The sequence below is a fragment of the Marmota monax genome, unplaced genomic scaffold, assembly GCF_021218885.2.
Source record: "Marmota monax isolate L192 unplaced genomic scaffold, Marmota_monax_Labrador192_F-V1.1 WCK01_AAM20220418_F8-fsc00151, whole genome shotgun sequence".
Taxonomy (NCBI): Eukaryota; Metazoa; Chordata; class Mammalia; order Rodentia; family Sciuridae; genus Marmota; species Marmota monax.
In genome coordinates this window covers 3,828,763-3,850,301 of record NW_026694226.1, presented here as the reverse complement: position 1 = coordinate 3,850,301, position 21,539 = coordinate 3,828,763, and the positions used below count along the sequence as shown (strand labels likewise).

The 21,539-nt window shown below is 37.0% G+C and overlaps 1 pseudogene; it reads left to right on the top strand.

Moving 5' to 3' along the window:
- The first annotated feature begins 17,578 nt into the window (after window positions 1–17,578).
- Window positions 17,579–18,517, top strand: LOC124108288 (olfactory receptor 6C2-like; annotated as a pseudogene).
- The last annotated feature ends 3,022 nt before the right edge of the window (window positions 18,518–21,539 follow it).

Genomic DNA, 21,539 nt, shown 5'->3' with positions numbered 1-21,539 from the left:
CACTACTTAAAAAAAGAAAAAAGTGAAAAATATAACACAATTAAAATATTTAAAATAAGCAAATTCTTTGCATAATTTTACTCATTTAGATACTAATGCATTTTAAGGTGAGGACATTGATGAATATATATATATATATTCTTATAAAAATATTCTGGTATATTTTAGATTCAAAATTACAAAGTTTAGATACAAAATACAAAATTTTAAAAATCATACAGTCATTATTAACTCTTCTATCAAAGGGAATGATCAAATGCAACATAATTTTTTCTAATTTACTTAACTGTTTAATAATATTAAGAAGGAACTATTAGTGAATTCAGTAACTAATTGTATAAAGTCATGGTTTCAATTTAAGACAATGGTACACTTCATTTTCCTCTTAACCTGAGCAAATTTTTGTAGTTGATTTACAAAATATATTATTTCCAAATGAGCTTAGAACATGAACACTGAAACAGAAAATAAAACATATTATGTAGTATAAAACATTTCCTTTTTTAAGTTAAAATATTTAAAGTAATTTTCTTCCCATTAAATTTTATAATTTAGTATTTTTGCCATTTCCGAAGATTTTAAAAAAATTTTATTGCTTAATATAGAATATTTTCCCTCTACATGATTTAGTTCATTACTTCATATATGGATTCAGAAGCCAACATTACATCATTTATTAATTTCATATTTCCAATAACTGTTTTCTCTTTCGGTATTTTTATTGTTTCTTCTCTTGTATTAATTTTTTAATTCACAAGTTTGTGATGTAAATGGTGGATCATAAAGAGACACAAATGAATCTATGTCTTTCTTCTTTAATCTCATTTCATTTGATATTTTTCATTTTGCTAATATGCCTACATTCTTTTTTCTGCTTTTTCTGCAAAACATATTGAGCATTTCTGAAGGTTAAATGGGAGTTAATTTCAAAATGAGGAAGGAGATATTTTTTCAACAAGAGAAAATTAGACAAGTAATAATTATTAATTAACTTCCAAAAGAGTTATTTTTTTGCTGTTTTAAAAAATGTATTAAAATAAAATGTGAAGTCATATGCTAGGAAGAATATCTTTCAACTTTGTTATGTTTAATTGATTTCTAAAATTTCTTAGATTTTCTTTATTTAGTCAATAAAAATGTAATGACCATTTCTTCACAGCTCTCCAGTGCAAAGTTTGGTTTGAATTACCAAAGCATCAGAAATTCAGGTGCAAGTATAAAAATTAAACTTTTTGTACTTGCATTCATGGATTCATAATATAGAAAATAAACAATTATTCATGTTTTATAAAAAGAGAAATGATAAAATATCATGTTTGAATAACTGTTTTTTATGTTTGTGTAACTTACATTGTTTGTGTAATTATTCCTAAATATTTGAAAAAATTCACTACTATTTTACTTACCATTATAAGTATATGTTGGTATATTTTTTCTCTATAATATATGAGTAGCAATAATGAAAGGCAAATATACTCATTGAAAACAGTATTTAATTTTGTTGGCAAAAATAAACACAAAATAATCTCTCAGGTTAATTCAAAGCAGAAAATTAAGCTTTAATATTTTAGTAAAGTAATTTTCCTTCACTAATACATGTGTCTGAACATATGAAAGTATGTATGGAATGGATAATAAATATTTATGATAAACTCTTATTTTAAACACCAGATATTATAATATATAGATTATCATAACTGAGATGGTTTTCTGGAAACTAGCAAATTCTAGTCTCCAATTATTTAAAAGAAGTAAGTGCTTCTTTGTGATAAGTCTAAGGGGACAAGGTCCCTATGGAAAACAGGAAAGATTTAAAAACATTCAAAACAACCTACAAAACCCCAGTAGTTCTTTTGTTTTTATCATTTAATAAAAGTAGATTTATTGTTCTTAGCATAATGATATAAAGTATCATTTTATTCACATTAAAAATAATCATATCAATATAATCATGGAGACATTAAAAACTAGCAAGTTGTTTTGGGTCGTAGATAACATACATATTCCAAGATATCAAGATAATTCCTTTCAAGGAATAATTCTGTAGGGATACATTCATATTTCCAACATATGAATATATCTCTAAGAGAAAGACATCCAAGTACCTAACACAAATATTATTTCTATTTAATGTTTAAACATGATGTTCAAAGAATTAAGAAAAAATAAAATGTCTGCATGGTGTTGCCTTTAGAGAATGAGTGTTACAGTATTTTCCTCAGTGATTTGAAGATTAAGACCTAAATTCAACCTTTTTGAAGTATTACTAATTATGATGTATTTTCCTATCATGTGTGAACATTTACTACACCTGAAGCACTGTTAACAAAATGTATTCAACGTAATCATTTTAATAGGAAAGAGAAGCATAATTATAAACAGTTTAGTATTGCAAAAATAAAAATTAGGAAAATTACTTATGCACACTCATGACAGTTTGGAAATTATGATGACTGGATTGCAATGAGATGTTTGACTCCAATTATAGTTTGTTAACCATTACACCATACTTCCAACAACACAACTGCTACCACTTGACATGCTCACTACTCAAAAGCCAATTCTCAGGAAATGAGAGTTGGCGGGAAGGAAATCAGTTTATTTGAGGTTTGGCCTTGAGAAGTTGGATGGGGATATTGTCCCCCAAAGAAGACCATCTTAGGGGTCTCTGAATTAATTATGACAACCAATAGAAATACCCGTAAAGATCATTATCAGATCAATTTGGGAAATTTGAATATGGAATACAATTTTTCTAATAGCATTATTTAACCCACAGGGATTTGAAACAGTTCAATAAACATCCAATGAAAAGTAGCACCTTACTTAAAATCATTACACCTAATTCTAAACAATAAAAGCAAATTGGTTATTATTTGGAAGAGATCACTATTTGCTTTAAGTAGGAAGATTTGTGATAGGGTGTTCAAAATAATGAAAATATTAAAATATCTAATGTTCTATGTGTTCAAACTTGGTACACCACTGTTCTGTCTTATAAAATTTTGTTTGATATATATATCTTGGACTCCTTTTCTATGAGAAAAAATACTGGAAATTAAAGGAAAAATGCGTAGAAAGTAAAGCTTTTATAAAGAACTGCAACTGAAACTTTGAATAAAGGAGTCTTCATGAACATCAGTATTTTGAATAGTTCCTTTGGTACCCGTAGGATTTCATATTGTGGGTCCTTGTGTTATAGTAATAGAGCAAGTCTGAGGATGAGTGAGAAGAGAGCATGTCTTGGACTGGGAATGTGGCTCAAGTGGTAGCGCGCTCACCTGGCATGCATGCGGCCCAGGTTCAATCCTCAGCACTACATACAAACAAAGATGTTGTGTCCGCTGAAAACTGAAAAATGAATATTAAAAAAAATTCTCTCTCTCTCTGTTTAAAAAAAAAAGAAGAGAGCATGTCTTTCATAATGTGGGAAAAGGACAATTGTAAAGAAAAATTAAGAAAGAAGAACACTCAACCACAACTGAATCCTTATGCATTTTTAAAAAGAGTATATAGAGAGGTAGAATATCCAGAAGTTGTATACTGACTTCTCTTTTTGAACATAATATGCATAGTAAGGTAGAAGATAATTCCAATATTGAGAGACAGTGTTGGTTTGGTTTTTCTGGGGGACAGGAGGGGCTTCCATTTATTTCATGTTTTTATGTGATATTTTCCCCTTTCTCTCCCATCCCCTCTTTTATCTGTTTGGCTGAGGCTCAGGCCCAGGAAGCAGGGTTCAGGATTCATGGCTCCAGCAGTTGAAAGAAGCTGGGAGGCATGGTTGGGATAGTAGCCCATCTTTATCCAGAGGTGACAATACACTCTAGCCAGCCTCCCAAGCCATTTCCACAGGACTTTTTAAAATATGCAGGTCAAAGAAAAAGCACAATTTCAACAGGTTACATAAGTGGGCACATGTTCACAAGCAGATTTGTATGACTTTGAGTACATACACTGAATCAGACTTTTTTATGACCTTGACTACACACTGAAAACATAACCCTCCAGAAACTTTGGTAAGGGAGCGAGGCTATAGCCATTTTGAGCTTACCCAGCACTCTCTGCCTCTCCCTCTCTCTTCTTTTTCTCTTTCCACCAGAGACCTAAAAACATGAGCAGTCTACCTGCCTGAAGTCCTTTCTTCACTTGATTGCCATGATACACATTCACATGGTCTTCTTCCCATCCATCTTTCTATGTTTTCTTCTTATTTTCTCATCTCTCCGTATTCTGATTGTGAATATTATATTAGATCTTTGGACCCAAACTCTTGTCTTCCTATACTTACTCCCACATGTCCTCATTCTGGATCATGTCTTAAAGCCACTATACAGTCTTATACATTCCAAATTTTAATCTCTAGTTCATACCGCTCCACAAAACTCCAGACCTGTATGTACAACTATGTAGCTGCCTAAACAAATCCAACTGCTCCAAAAAGAATTATTTATAATAACCAATTTTGTTTACTTTTAACTCTTTACTCACAAGATGCTAGAGCTAAACCTTAATTTTATCCTTAATTTCTTTCTTTAGCACTAAAGAGTATTTTTTTAGAAAATAGCGCAGATCTTCAAAATATTTCTGGAATTTAACCACACCTCATCTTTCTCACTGCCACTTTTCTGGTTATAACCACTCATATTTTGTGATATTAAAAAAAAATGTTTAGTAGGCAAAGAGGTTGATATTGAAGCCATATCATGAGAAACTAGCATTAGCCATCAACCAAAGGTATGATAATTATTTTATTATTTTTAAATATATATATATATAGTTATTAATTGACCTTTATTTTATTTATTTATTTATTATTTTATATGTGGTGCTTAGACTCAAACCTAGTGCCTCACACATGCTAGCCAAGTGCTCTACCGCTGAGCCACATCCCCAGTCCTAGTTATTTTATTCTTAACATGAGTTAATATATAGATAAAAATTAGCATTTTAGGTGGTACTTGAAAACATATTACCACAGATTTTTCTTCTTAGATTTTTATCTTTTTCAACCTCCAAAGAAGATAAGTCTATAGACTCAGTTGAGGTGAAAAAAGGGTGAAATGAAGGAATTAGAAGAGACCAATGAGCAATTGTTGGATGGCAAAGGAGAGGAGGAGAAAAAAACATGACTATCAGGAATGTGAAGCACATGTGAGAACATACCTTTAAGAGTATTTTTAAAGATAGCGACGCAGGGATACAGCGCTGCAGTTTCTGCCAGCCGTGCAAGCACCATACTCAGGGCTGAATTCTGGGTTCAAGACGGGGGAAGGAAGCAGTCCATCTTGGTTCTCCACACCGGTCAGACCACAGAGGAGGCCAGCAGCCACCATGTTGGAAAGCTGACGTCACCATACCTGTTTTCGACTGACCGCAGCTCATTCAGCCATAGAACAGGTAATTTCAGGCTGCAATTCGCCTGCGGCTTGCAGACAGATTGCTAGGGTTCAGTGCCTGGGTGCTTCTTAGAACCTGATCTTATGGGAGCGAACACCGAGCGTGGGGCGGCCGAGTTTCGGCTCCCAGAACCGTCCCGGAACCGCCCTGGCCCAGGGCTGCGGAGCCTGCGGAGGCTGCTTCTTGGACCCTGCTCCTATCAGAGCATACACCAAGCACTAAGCAGCCGAATTCCGGCTCCCGGAACTGAGCCCGCGGGGACTGCTTCTTGGAGCCTACACTTATAGGAGCTTACACCGAGCACGGAGCGGCCGAGTTCCGGCTCCCGGAACTTCCCTGGCCCAGGGCTAGGAGCCCGCGGAAACTGCTTCTCGGTCCGGGTCCTGCTGAGGGCCGGTCAGGACTCACCCGTTGCTTTGGTTGCCCGGCAAGGGGAACGAAATGCTGCCATTCGCATAGGATACCAACATGGCAGAGATCTGATGTCATCAGAAAGCGGCGGAGGAGAGAACTTCATCAATACCAGTGGCAACATAAACAGTTGGTCTCCTGGTAGGGGGGGTGAGGCACAGACACCCGAGTCTCCTCAATTTGTCGTCGAGCCAGAGGGGAGGAGACGGGCTGCCGCCAGCGCCCGGAGCAGGCCCAGCGGCTCACCAGCGTGGGGACCGCGTGACCCCAATTGGAGAGGGGGCGGAGCGGAGCCGCCACCCACACCCACAAGGTGGGCAGACCCGCGACCCAGTGGTACATGGGCGTGGTAGGAGGGGCAGGGCAGAGCCGCCGTTCGCGCTTGCAAGGTAAACAGACCTGTGACAGCCTGGCGGGTCAGGCCCAGTGGCCTGCCAGTGTGGTACACACGTCACCCCAACTTGAGTAGGGGCAGAGCAGATCCTTCTCCCATGCCCGGATCAGGCCCTGCCAGTGTGGTGGTCACGTGACCCCAATTGGAGTGGGGGCGGAGCGGAACCGCCACCCGTGCCCGCAGGGTGAGCAGACCAGTGATCAACCTGCAGATCAGGCCCAGGGGTCCGCAGGCGTGGTAGGAGGGGCAGGGCAGATCCGCCGCCTGCGTCTCCAAGGTAGGCATACCTGCAACAGACCGGCGGATCAGGCCCAGGAGCCTGCCGGCGTGGTACACACACCACCCTAATTGGAGTAGGGGCAGAGCAGAGTCGCCGCCTGTGCCAGGAACAGGCCCAGCATCCTGCAGGCGGGGTAGTCACGACACCCCAATTGGAGTAGGGGCAGAGCAGAGCCTCCACCTGTGCCCGAAAGGTGGGTAGATCTGCGACCGACCAGCGGGACAGGCCCAGTGGCCTGCCGGTACGACAGACATGTCACCCCATTTGGAGTAGGGGCAGAGTAGAGCCACCGCCCGCGCCTGCAGGGTAGGCAAACCTGCAACCGACCGGCGGATCAGGCCCGGTGGCCTGCCGGCGTGGTACACTCGTCACCCCAATTGGAGTAGGGGCAGAACAGAGCCGCCACCAGCTCCCAGAACAGGCCCAGTGACCTGCCGGCGTGGTAGCCACGACACCCCAATTGGAATAAGGAGAGAGCAGAGCCGCCGCCCGCACCTGCAGGAAAGATACGCAAGCAGTATGAAAAGACAAGGAAAGAAAGGACCACAAGCAATGCAGGTCAACGCAACTTTAGAAGAGGTAACAGCTGCAGCAGATGGAATGTCAGATAAAGAATTCAGGATATACATGCTTCAGATGATCTGGAGTATCAAGGAAGACATTAAACAGCAAAATCAGACAATGAAAGATCACTTCTACAATGAATTACGCAAACAAATCCAGGAAGCAAAGGATCAACTATACAGGGAGATAGAGGTTATAAAAAACAAACAAACAGAAATCCTAGAAATGCAGGAAGCAATAAACCAACTTAAAAACTCAATGGAGAATACTACCAGCAGAGTAGAACACTTAGAAGATAGAACATCAGACAATGAAGACAAAGTATTTCAACTGGAAAAGAACATAGACAGCTCAGCAAGACTGTTAAGAAACCATGAGCAGAACATCCAAGAAATATGGGATAACATTAAGAGACCAAACTTAAGAGTCATTAGGATACAGGAAGGTACAGAGCTCCAAACCAAAGGAATGAGCAATCTATTCGATGAAATAATACAAGAAAACTTCCCAGACTTGAAGAATGAGACAGAATCCCAAATCCTAGAAGCCTACAGGACGCCGAATGTGCAAAATCATAAGAGATCCACACCTAGACACATTATAATGAAGATGCCCAACATACAGAATAAGGAGAGAATTTTAAAAGCTACAAGAGAAAGGAAGCAGATTACATTTAGGGGTAAGCCAATCAGGATAACAGCTGATCTTTCAACACAGACTCTGAAAGCTAGAAGATCCTGGAATAACATATTTCAAACACTGAAAGAAAATGGGTTCCAACCAAGAATTGTGTATCCAGCGAAATTAAGCTTCAGGATGGAAGATGAAATTAAAACCTTCCACGATAAACAAAAGTTTAAAGAATTCGCAGCTAGAAAACCATCTCTTCAAAACATCCTCGCCAAAGCATTACAGGAAGAGGAAATGGAAAATAACAATGAAAACCAACAGTGGGAGGTAGGACAGTAAAGGGGGAGGAAATAATCAAAGAGGAAAACAAACCATGTTTAGTAACAGAAATAAACAAATATGGCTCGAAGAACAACCCATATCTCAATAATAACCCTAAATGTTAATGGCTTAAACTCACCAATTAAGAGACACAGGCTAGTAGAATGGATCACAAAACAAGACCCAACAATATGCTGCCTACAGGAGCCGCATTTGATAGGAAAAGACATACATAGGCTGAAGGTGAAAGGTTGGGAAAAATCATATCACTCATATGGACTTCAGAAACAAGCAGGAGTGTCCATACTCATATCAAATAAAATAGATTTCAAGCCAAAGTTAATCAAAAGGGATAAAGAGGGACACTACATACTGCTTAAGGGAACCATACACCAACAAGACATAACAATCATAAATATTTATGCCCCAAACAATGGTGCAGCTATGTTCGTCAAACAAACTCTTCTCAAGTTCAAGAGTCTAATAGACCACCATACCATTATCATGGGAGACTTCAACACACCTCTCTCGCCACTGGACAGATCTTCCAAACAAAAGTTGAATAAGGAAACTATAGAACTCAATAACACTATTAATAACCTAGACCTAATTGACATATATAGAGTATACCACCCAACATCAAGCAGTTACACTTTTTTCTCAGCAACACATGGATCCTTCTCAAAAATAGATCATATATTATGTCACAGGGCAACTCTTAGACAATATAAAGGAGTAGAGATAATACCATGCATCTTATCTGATCATAATGGAATGAAACTGAAAATCAACGATAAAAGAAGGAAGGAAAAAGCATACATCACTTGGAGAATGAACAATAGGTTACTGAATGATCAATGGGTTATAGAAGACATCAAGGAGGAAATTAAAACATTCTTAGAGATAAATGAAAACACAGACACAACATATCGGAATCTATGGGACACATTGAAAGCAGTTCTAAGAGGAAAATTCATTGCTTGGAGTTCATTCCTTAAAAAAAGAAAAAAACAACAAATAAATGATCTCATACTTCATCTCAAAATCCTAGAAAAAGAAGAGCAAAACAACAGCAAAAGAAGTAGAAGGCAAGAAATAATTAAAATCAGAGCTGAAATTAATGAAATCGAAACAAAAGAAACAATTGAAAAAATTGACAAAACTAAAAGTTGGTTCTTTGAAAAAATAAACAAAATCGACAGACCCTTAGCGATGCTAGCGAAGAGGAGAGAGAACTCAAATTACTAGCATATGGGATGAAAAAGGCAATATCACAACAGACACTTCAGAAATACAGAAGATAATCAAAAACTATTTTGAATCCTTATACTCCAATAAATTAGAAGATAGTGAAGGCATAGATAAATTTCTTAAGTCATATGATCTGCCCAGATTGAGTCAGGAGGATATAGACAACCTAAACAGACCAATATCAATTGAGGAAATAGAAGAAACCATCAAAAGACTACCAACTAAGAAAAGCCCAGGACCGATGGGTATACAGCAGAATTTTACAAAACCTTTAAAGAAGAACTAATACCAATACTTTTCAAGCTACTTCAGGAAATAGAAAAAGAGGGAGAACTTCCAAATTCATTCTATGAGGCCAACATCACCCTGATACCTAAACCAGACAAAGACACTTCAAAGAAAGAAAACTTCAGACCAATATCTCTAATGAACCTAGATGCAAAAATCCTCAATAAAATTCTGGCGAATCGGATACAAAAACATATCAAAAAAATTGTGCACCATGATCAAGTAGGATTCATCCCTGGAATGCAAGGCTGGTTCAATATACGGAAATCAATAAATGTTATTCACCACATCAATAGACTTAAAAATAAGAACCATATGATCATCTCGATAGATGCGGAAAAAGCATTCGACAAAGTACAGCATCCCTTTATGTTCAAAACTCTAGAAAAACTAGGGATAACAGGAACATACCTCAATATTGTAAAAGCAATCTATGCTAAGCCTCAGGCTAGCATCATTCTGAATGGAGAAAAACTGAAGGCATTCCCTCTAAAATCTGGAACAAGACAGGGATGCCCTCTCTCTCCACTTCTGTTCAACATAGTTCTCGAAACACTGGCCAGAGCAATTAGACAGACGAAAGAAATTAAAGGCATAAAAATAGGAAAAGAAGAACTTAAATTATCACTATTTGCAGATGATATGATTCTATACCTAGCAGACCCAAAAGGCTCTACAAAGAAACTATTAGAGCTAATAAATGAATTCAGCAAAGTGGCAGGATATAAAATCAACACGCATAAATCAAAGGCATTCCTGTATATCAGCGACAAATCCTCTGAAATGGAAATGAGGACAACCACTCCATTCACAATATCTTCAAAAAAAAATAAAATACTTGGGAATCAACCTAACAAAAGAGGTAAAAGACTTATACAATGAAAACTACAGAACCCTAAAGAGAGAAATAGAAGAAGATCTTAGAAGATGGAAAAATATACCCTGTTCATGGATAGGCAGAACTAACATCATCAAAATGGTGATATTACCAAAAGTTCTCTATAGGTTTAATGCAATGCCAATCAAAATCCCAATGGCATTTCTTGTAGAAATAGAGAAAGCAATCATGAAATTCATATGGAAAAATAAAAGACCCAGAATAGCAAAAACAATGCTAAGCAGGAAGTGTGAATCAGGAGGTATAGCGATACCAGACTTCAAACTATACTACAGAGCAATAGTAACAAAAACAGCATGGTACTGGTACCAAAACAGGTGGGTGGACCAATGGTACAGAATAGAGGACACAGAAACCAATCCACAAAACTACAACTATCTTATATTTGATAAAGGGGCTAAAAGCATGCAATGGAGGAAGGATAGCATCTTCAACAAATGGTGCTGGGAAAACTGGAAATCCATATGCAACAAAATGAAACTGAATCCCTTTCTCTCACCATGCACAAAAGTGAATTCAAAATGGATCAAGGAGCTTGATATCAAATCAGAGACACGCCGTCTGATAGAAGAAAAAGTTGGCTACGATCTACATTCGGTGGGGTCGGGCTCCAAATTCCTCAATAGGACACCCATAGCACAAAAGTTAATAACTAGAATCAACAAATGGGACTTACTCAAACTAAAAAGTTTTTTCTCAGCAAAAGAAACAATAAGAGAGGTAAATAGGGAGCCTACACCCGGGGAACAAATCTTTACTCCTCACACTTCAGATAGAGCCCTAATATCCAGAGTATACAAAGAACTCCAAAAATTAGACAATAAGAGAACAAACAACCCAATCAACAAATGGGCCAAGGACCTGAACAGACACTTCTCAGAGGAGGACATGCAGTCAATCAACAAGTACATGAAAAAATGCTCACCATCTCTAGCTGTCAGAGAAATGCAAATCAAAACCACCCTAAGATACCATCTCACTCCAGTAAGATTGGCAGCCATTATGAAGTCAAACAACAACAAGTGCTGGAGAGGATGTGGGGAAAAGGGTACACTTGTTCATTGCTGGTGGGACTGCAAATTGGTGCTGCCAATTTGGAAAGCAGTATGGAGATTTCTTGGAAAGCTGGGAATGGAGCCACCATTTGACCCAGCTATTCCCCTTCTTGGTCTATTCCCTAAAGACCTAAAAAGAGCATGCTACAGGGACACTGCTACATCGATGTTCATAGCAGCACAGTTCACAATAGCAAGACTGTGGAACCAACCTAGATGCCCTTCAATAGACGAATGGATAAAAAAAATGTGGCATTTATACACAATGGAGTATTACTCTGCATTAAAAAATGACAAAATCATAGAATTTACAGGGAAATGGATGGCATTAGAGCAGATTTTGCTAAGTGAAGCTAGCCAATCCCTAAAAAACAAATGCCAAATGTCTTCTTTGATATAAGGAGAGTAACTAAGATCAGAGTAGGGACGAAGAGCAGGAGAAGAAGATTAACATTAAACAGGGATGAGAGGTGGGAGGGAAAGGGAGAGAGAAGGGAAATTGCATGGTAATGGAAGGAGACCCTCAGGGTTATACAGTGGAGGGGGTAGAGAGAGAGGAGGGGAGGGGAGGGGAGAGGTGGCGAGGGGGGAGGGTGGAGGATGGGAAAGGCAGCGGAGCACAACAGACACTAGTATGGCAATATGTAAATCAATGGATGTGTAACTGATGTGATTCTGCAATCTGTGTATGGGGTGAAGGTGGGAGTTCATAACCCACTTGAATCAAAGTGTGGAATATGATATGTCAAGAAATTTGTAATGTTTTGAACAACCCACAATAAAAAATTAAAAATTAAAAAAAAGAGTATTTTTAAGAAGTTTTATGAAATATCCCACTAGATCATTAGTTACACTTCCATTGTTTTATTTCAAAAATTTAATCAGCTCTTATTATTAGTACTAACTACATCTGTCTCTGAGAATTTCTGTACTATATAAAAACCTCAGGGCAAAACTGGTTGACATGTAACTTATTCTTCAATTATATCTAAATAAAACATTAGTGTCTTAGTCCATTTGTGGTCCCATAACAAAATATTTGAGACTGGATAATTTATAATGAGCCCAAATTTATTTTCTCACATTTATGAAGGCTAGGAATTCTAAGACCAAGGTGCCAGCAGGTTCAGTTGTACAGTGAAGCCTGCTTTCTTCTTTCAAGAGGCACCTTGTGACTGCATCTTTCAGAGGGGGGGAATGTTGGGTCCTCACATGGCAGAAGGTGGAAGGTGAGAGATCCAAATGCTGAATAAAGCCTCTTTCATGAGGACCTCAATCTTATTCACTGGAGAGGAGCCCTCATGGCCTATTCACTTCTTAAAGTCCTGACTCTTAGGACCACAACGACCATTAAATTTTGATAACTAAATTTGGGAGAGTACACATTCAAGCTGTAGCAACTATTTTTTTTTCTTTTTCAAAATTTAAATAATTATGTTCATTTACTTTAATATTCTATTAGCTGTATCTAAAATGTTATAATTTCATTCCACATATTCTTTGGGTATTAAGACTTTCTATAGATATGAAATGATGGATATTGAAGGAACATCATAGTTTTTTATTACTCTTTGATGAATCAATGAATTGGAACATTTAATAATTACTCTTTTTCACCTATTATTTTGTATTTTTAGAAATATAAAATATATTTTACTTATTACTTTGTATTTTTAGAAATAGAAAATTTTTAGATGGGTCCAACTCTAGACCCATCTAATTTCCACTTCTGTTAACTCAATCTTCTATTTATTACTCTTCTTATTCAACAGAGAAAATGGACTAAAATTAAAAATATTCAATCATCACTTGTGAGTATCATGACCCACCATTCTCCCTTTTATTGTTTCATTGTACTTCTTTCACACCATCACCCTTTTCCATAAAGTAATCCAGTTCCACTGGCAAATTATCTTTTTGCTCTTGTCCCTATTGGTTATTAATGGATATAATATTGGACATGTAGTAATCCAGTATTACGTGTCAGGAATCCTTTCTCTTTCCCATCCAGTGGATCAATTAATAAGATGATATAAATATGGAATGAAAATGAAGCAAGCAAAGAGGAAAATTTATCTTTCTGGATGTTACGAATATTTCAAACCTTATAGACTGAAGATGGCTCATTTTGTTCCTTTCCAAGTGAAGAAATAAGGTAAGTTCTAAAAACAAATTGAAAGATGAGGAAAAAACAATACAATATTTGATTGTTTAGTAAGTCACAACATGGCTAATCACTTGGGGGAAAATTACATATCCTTATACCTTACACCAAATTATGATTCATATGGGACACAGATGTAAACATAAACAAAGTAAATAATAAAATTATTGGAAGAAAATATAAGTAACATATATGTCCAGATCAGGGTCATAAGAAAACCTTAAATAGTCCTGCTAAATTTAGAAATCATGAATCAAAATCAAGAATATATTTTATGATGTAGTAGAAAATTTTTCTAAATATCAGTACTATTATTAGTATTAAATATTAAATCACAAAGTAACATTTCTAAGATATAAGGCTTCAAAAGACTTAATAACAACTAGATGTTAAGCACATGCAAATATCTTAGGAAAGATAAGAATTCAGCAAACATTTTTATCCAAAAATAGCCAATAGGCAGTAATATTGAATTTATTAAGATTAAATTACAAATACATATTGAAGAAATTTCTATATCATTAGCAACCAACATAATGTGAATAAAATGAACAAAAACCAAAATATTTTTTTGATCATTATTTTTGGCAAAGATACTATACTGATTTGCATCTTGACCTTGGAACTATAATGCATTGTCATTCTCCAAGGACACTATCCTAATTCCTATGTGCACTAGTTAGCTTTTGTTTTGTCAATAACATAAATTACATTTTACTTTCATTAGTGACATTGAGGCAGGGTCACCAAGGACACTTGTTTTTTTAAGCTTAGTTAATCCTTCCTGATACAGGATGACCATATAAAAGATTCTCCATCATGCTTGTGGTGATACTCTTAAAGGACTCACTTCTTGTTGAGATTGGACCCTTAGGTTTTAAAAAAATTAAAGAAATTTTTGGTTCTCCCCAGATAATTTATTACTCTTTCCTTCTCTTAAGCCATACAAATTTGCAGAAATAATTTCCTTTTAAAATTTAAGCTGATATTGGGATTTGTGATAACTGTTAGACATCAGGATATAAAACTTGAGGTAACCTGCTATATATATTTCTACTGCTCCCTTTGAGTGCCAGTTCAATAAGAAAACATGACTAGATTGTATCCACATCACTACTAACAAATTTTACTTGGTTGTGAATTGCACTAATGAGGCTGTGGATAAAATAAAACTAATGCCTGAGTGACAGACTAAAGTGTAAGTAGTTTCATATTTCTCAAGTCAATTTTTCTTTTGTAAATTTGGTTAAGTGAGATTTTTCCTGTCACTATTGGAGACAGATAATACAAATATTGATATTGATATATGTGTATGTGTGTGTGTTAATTTAGTTTTTAAGGATATGAGCAATTAATTTCATTACTTGAATGTTATTTCTTTGTTGAGATTATTAACCACAGGCACAAATTAAGAAGACTTTAAGCCTGTTTATGAATTGAAAAAATTTCTGGGTAACAAAATGGTCAAATACAAAAAGTATTCTCACACAGTTACAAGACTAAGTTGATATAGTGCTGTAGAAAAGTTATTAGCTAATATCTACAAACTTTTAAAATAACTTGTTACCTTACTTTTATCATTTTTTTACATGATCTATATTAGAATTTAAATGACTAGTTGGGCAGATGAAATGCCTAGTCTGAGTAATTATGTCATAATGCTCAAAATTTGTACTGAACTGTCAGGGAAACACATACCTGTTTTTCAACTGAAGGAGCTACCTTCAGTATGAGTGTAGTACCTTCTATATGGGCCACAGGAGTAAAGACTTTTCTCAAGTAAAGAATACATCCTGATATTTGTCTATCAATATCTATGATATATACATTCAATATCCAGAGAAATATATTCTAGGAAGTGGATTAAGATATGCATCATATTGTATAACAAAAATATCACAGTTTAAGTAGGCAGATTGGTAAATAGAAATACAAAACAGCTCTGAAATAGAGATGATGGTTCTAAAAATGCAGTGGAGGTGGTTTTAGCTACTTCTACAGGATTTGAGATGGTATGTTAGGACCTACTCTAGATGCAGTATGGAATATGGATTAAAATGATCAGAATAGAAGATGTAAAGTCCAGTTAGAGAATTAATTTTTCATTCTGAGTGTAAAATCAAAATGATAGAAGTGAGATGGAAGCATGAAATGGAAAATATGAATTGTGTTTATAATATATTAAGCATCTTAAGAATGTAGATCCTAAAGAAAATGGTCATTATTTAGATGTGCCCAATCATGTGGGATAACTTTTGAAAGAAATCAACACAGTTTTGGGTTTGGCAAGAGGAATAACACTAATCATTATGCAAAAATAATGATTGTGGGCTAGTAAATAAAAAAGTCATATATATATATATATATATATATATATATATATATATATATATATATATATATATATTGTTTCAGAGAATAACAGCCAGAATAATTAAATGCAGGAAAAAGTATAGCGTACTCCACAGAAATTAAAAGGGTATATATTGGGATTGGAATGTAGCCCAGTGGTAGAGTACATGCCAGCAGGTGCAAGGCCCTGGGTTTGATACCCAGCACTAAAAAACAAAGACGTATACCCACACAAAAACAAGGTGAATTTATGATTTGATTCGAAAGCTTTATAAAATAGCATGGCTTTTGAAATACAATGATTGAGTGTATGTAAATCTGGGCTGCACTAAATCAATATAACTTGTGCCAAGATTTTCATTATATTGCAACAAACTACTTATAGATAAAAAGAATTTGCTGTATTGATCATTACCAAAAAGTATAGAAATAAGGAACTGTTATGAAATATTAAAGGGTCAGATGAAATGACCAACCTCCATAATTTTTTCTGTATTTATACTTTTTAAATTAAAAAAATATTTTTTCTTTCAATTTTCTTAACATGTATTAATTGTACATATGAATAGGGTTGTGTGAGATATTTGCACTAATCAAATCCAACCTCCCTTTACCTGCCCTTGCACCCACTCTTCTCAATCTCTAGTACTCACTATTCTACATTCAGGTTGACAATTTTTGGCTTCCATGTGTTAAAATATGTAGTAGTTTTCTTTCTTTCTGTGTCTGGCTTTTTACACTTAACATAAGGCTCATTCATATAGTTTCATCCATTTTGCTGCAAATGTCAGGATTTCATTCCCTTTTATGGCTGGACAATATTCTATTGTGTATATATGCCACATTTTCCTTACCCAGTCATCTATTGATGGGCACCTAGACTGATTCCTTATCTTAGCTATTGTGAATAGTGATGCAATAAACCTATACAGGTAGTTATTTCTTTGGTGAGTTTATTTCATTTCCTTTGACTGCATACCCAGAAGTGGCATATCTGGATCACACTGTACACCTACGTTTAGTTTTTATGGAACGTCCATACTGTTCTCCACAATAGCTGTGCTGATTTACATCCCTAAGAGTTCCTTTCTCTCCACATCCTTGTAGTATTTGGGTATTTTGTTTGTGTTCTTGCCTTTTTGGTAATAGTTCTAACTGTGGTGAGATGGTGTCTCATTATAATTTTCATTTTCCTTTCTGGGAAATGTCTAGTGATTTCCTCCTCTGTAATTCCTGATATTTCTAAAATGTGTGCTTTCTTTCTGTTAGTGATTTGTGTGTGTGTGTGTGTGTGTGTGTGTGTGTTTGTTTTATTGTCAGCCTGGTTAGAGCTTTATTAGTGTCATGCATCTCTCAAAAGTCAATTTTGCATTTTGATAATTTTTATCTATTGCCTTCTTCATTTTCAATTTTATTGACTTTATTGTCCTTATTATTGCTTGTCTTAGTATACTTAGTTTTACCTTTTTTTAAATTGTACTTCATTGTCAAAGCTTATAAGTATTTTTTTTCTTCTGTTTAGGTGCTTTGACTTTTGATATGCAGATTGCCTAAAACATCAAAATCAGTTATGATAAATCACACAGCAATAACAACATTCATCTTGTTGGGACTTACAGATGACCCACAGCTGCAAATTCTGGTTTTTATCTTTTTATTCTTAACATACATTCTGAGCGTCACTGGTAATCTGACTATTATCATTCTCACCCTGACGGATTCCCATCTTAGAACACCTATGTATTTTTTTCTTCGAAACTTCTCCTTCTTAGAAATCTCATTCACAACAGTCTGTGTTCCCAGATTCCTCTACAGTATATCAACTAGGGATAACACCATAACTTACAATGCTTGTGCCAGTCAAATATTTTTTACTGGACTCTTTGGGGCCACAGAGTTTTTTCTCCTGGCTGCCATGTCCTATGATCGCTATGTGGCCATCTGCAAACTTCTTCATTACATCACCATCATGAACAACCAAGTCTGTGCCATCCTAGTCTTCTGTTGCTGGATCTCAGGGTTGGTGATCATCATCACACCTCTCAGCATGGGCCTCCAGCTGGAGTTCTGTGACTCCAATGTCATTGATCATTTTGGCTGTGATGCATCTCCTCTTTTTAAGATCTCATGCTCAGATACGTGGTTTCTAGAATAGACTGTTATTATTTGTGCAGTGTTTACTTTTATTATCACACTAATAGGTGTGATTCTTTCTTACATAAATATTATTAGGACAATTCTACGATTCCCTTCAGCTCAGCAAAGAAAAAAAGCTTTTTCTACCTGCTCCTCCCACATGATTGTGGTTTCCATCACCTATGGCAGCTGCATCTTCATCTATGTCAAGCCTTCAGCCAAAGAACAGGTGGACATCAATAAAGGGGTATCTGTGCTCACTACATCTGTTGCCCCTTTGTTAAATCCATTTATTTATACATTGAGGAACAAGCAAGTGAAACAAGCTATCAATGACACAATCAAAAAAATTGCCTTTATCTTACACAAATAGGAATATCCTGGATATAAGCAATTAAATGAAAATGAAAAGTTACTTCCTTTATGTCTTTCTTGAAGTTTCACTAGATTAGCCGGATTAACTTTCTTATGGTCCTTTATTGATTTGTGACAATTTTGTGATTTTTTATACTAATTTCTTATATGTGACAGCAGAATGCATTACAGTTCACATTAAACATATAGGGCGCATTTTTTCATATCTCTGGTTGCAAATAAAGCATATTCATACCATTTGTGTCTTTATACATATACTTAAGGTAATGATATCCATCTCATTCCATTATCTTTTTTACCCCCATGCACCCTACCTTCCCCTCCCACCTCTTTGCTCTATCTAGAGTTTGTCTAATCCTCTTATTCTCCCTCTCCCAACCCCACTATGAATCAGCCTCCTTACATCAGAGAAAACATTTGGCATTTGATTTTTTGGGATTGGCTATTTTCACTTAGCATTATATTCTCCTCTCCATCCATTTACCTGCAAATACCATGATTTTATTCTTTTATTGTTGAGTAATATTTCATTGTGTATAAATGCCACATTTTCTTTATCCATTCATCTACTGAATGGCATCTAGGTTGGATCCACAGTTTAGCTATTGTCAATTGTGCTGCAATGAACATTTATGTGGCTTTGAACTGTAGTATGCTGCTTTTAAGTCCTTTGTGTTTAGACTGAGGAGTGAAATAGCTAGGTCAAATGGTGGTTTCGTTCCCAATTTTCCAAAAAAATCTCCATACTGCTTTCCATATTGTCTGCACCAATTTGCAGTCCCACCAGCCATGTATGAGTGTACTTTTTACCCCACATCCCTGTCAACACCTATTGTTGTTTATATTCTTAATATTTGCCATTCTGACTGGAGTGAGATGAAATCTTATAGTAGTTCTGATTTGCATTTCTCTAATTGCTGGAGATGTTGAACATTTTTTTCATATATTTGTTGATTGATTGTATATTATCTTCTGAGAAGTGTCTGTTCTGTTTTTTTGGTGTTAAGATTTTTGAGTTCTCTATATACCCTATAGATTAGTGCTCTATCTGACATGCATGTGGTAAGAATTTGGTCCCAATTAGTAGGCGCTCTATTCACCTCACTGATTGTTTCTTTTGCTGAGTAAAAAGCTTTTAGGTTTAAATCCATCCTATTTATTGATTCTCAATATTGATTCTTTTGCTATAGGAGTCTATTTAAGGAAGTAGGGGCCTAATTTGACATGATGGAGTTTAGGACCTACTTTTTCTTCAATAGATACATTGTCTCTGGTTTAATTCATAGGTCTTTGATCCACTTTGAGTTTTCTGCATGGTGACAGATAGTGGTTTAATTTCATTTTGTTGCATATGGATTTCCAGTTTTCCCAGTACCATTTGTTGAAGATGCTATCTTTTCTCCAATGCATGTTTTTGGCACCTTTTTATAATATAAGATAACTATAATTATGTGGGTTTGGGAACAGTGAACACCCACAGAACAGGCGCAGCGGCCTGCTGAGAGGCAGAGCCGCCCCCTCCCCCCGCGCCTGCAAGGTAGGCGGAACTGTGACCACCGACAGAAAATGCCCAGTGGCCCGAGGAGGGGCAGAGCTGCCAATCACGCCTGCAAGGTAGACGGAACTGTGACCACCCACAGAAAAGGCCCAGCAGCCTGCTGAGGGGCAGAGCCGCCCCCTCCCCCCCTGCAAGGTAGGCGGACCTGTGACCCACCGGCAGAAGAGGCCCAGAATTCCACGGAGGGGCAGAGATGCCCCACGCGCCTGCAAGGTAGGCGGACCTGCGACCACCAACAGAACAGGCCAGACCTGCAACCAACACACAGAACAGGCCCAGCGGCCTGCGGAAGGGTAGAGCCGCCCCCCCCCCCCGCGCCTGCAAGGTAGGCTGACCTGCGACCCACCAGCAGAACAGGCCCAGCGGACTGCAGAGGGGCAGTGCCGCTGCCTGCGCCTGCAAAGTAGGCAGAACTGCGACCACCGACAGAACAAGCCTAGCGGCCCACAGAGGGGCAGAGCCACCACCCGCGCCTGCATGTAGGCGGACCTGCTACCGACTGGCAGAACAGCCCCAGCGGCCTGCCGGCATGGTAGGCACATTGCCCCAATTGGAGGAGGGGCAGAGCCGCCATCCGCGCCTGCGAGGGAGACTTTGCAACTATACAAGAGCAATATAAATATATACGGGGAAAATTCAATAGCACAACAGTATCACCAAGCAGAAAGAAACACGAACAGTATGAAGAGACAAGGAAAGAAAGGACCACAAGCAATGCAGGTCAACTCAACGTTAGAAGAGGTAATAGCTGCTGCAGATGGAATGTCAGATAAAGAATTCAGGATATACAGGCTTCAGATGATCTGGAGTCTCAAGGAAGACATCAGACAGCAAAATCAGACAATGAAAGATCACTTCAACAATGAATTATATAAACAAATCCAAGAAGCAAAAGATCAACTATACAGGGAGATAGAGGTTATAAAAAACAAACAAACAGAAATCCTAGATATGCAGGAAGCAATAAACCAACTTAAAAACTCAATGGAGAATACTACCAGCAGAGTAGAACACTTAGAAGATAGAACATCAGACAATGAAGACAAAGTATTTCAACTGGAAAAGAACATAGACAGCTCAGCAAGACTGTTAAGAAACCATGAGTAGAACATCCAAGAAATATGGGATAACATCAAGAGACCAAACTTAAGAGTCATTGGGATACAGGAAGGGATAGAGTTTCAAACCAAAGGAATGAGCAATCTATTCAATGAAATAATACGAGAAAACTTCCCAGACTTGAAGAATGAGACAGAATCCCAAATCCTAGAAGCCTACAGGACGCCGAATGTGCAAAATCATAAGAGATCCACACCTAGACACATTATAATGAAGATGCCCAACATACAGAATAAGGAGAGAATTTTAAAAGCTACAAGAGAAAGGAAGCAGATTACATAGGGGTAAGCCAATCAGGATAACAGCTGATCTTTCAACACAGACTCTGAAAGCTAGAAGATCC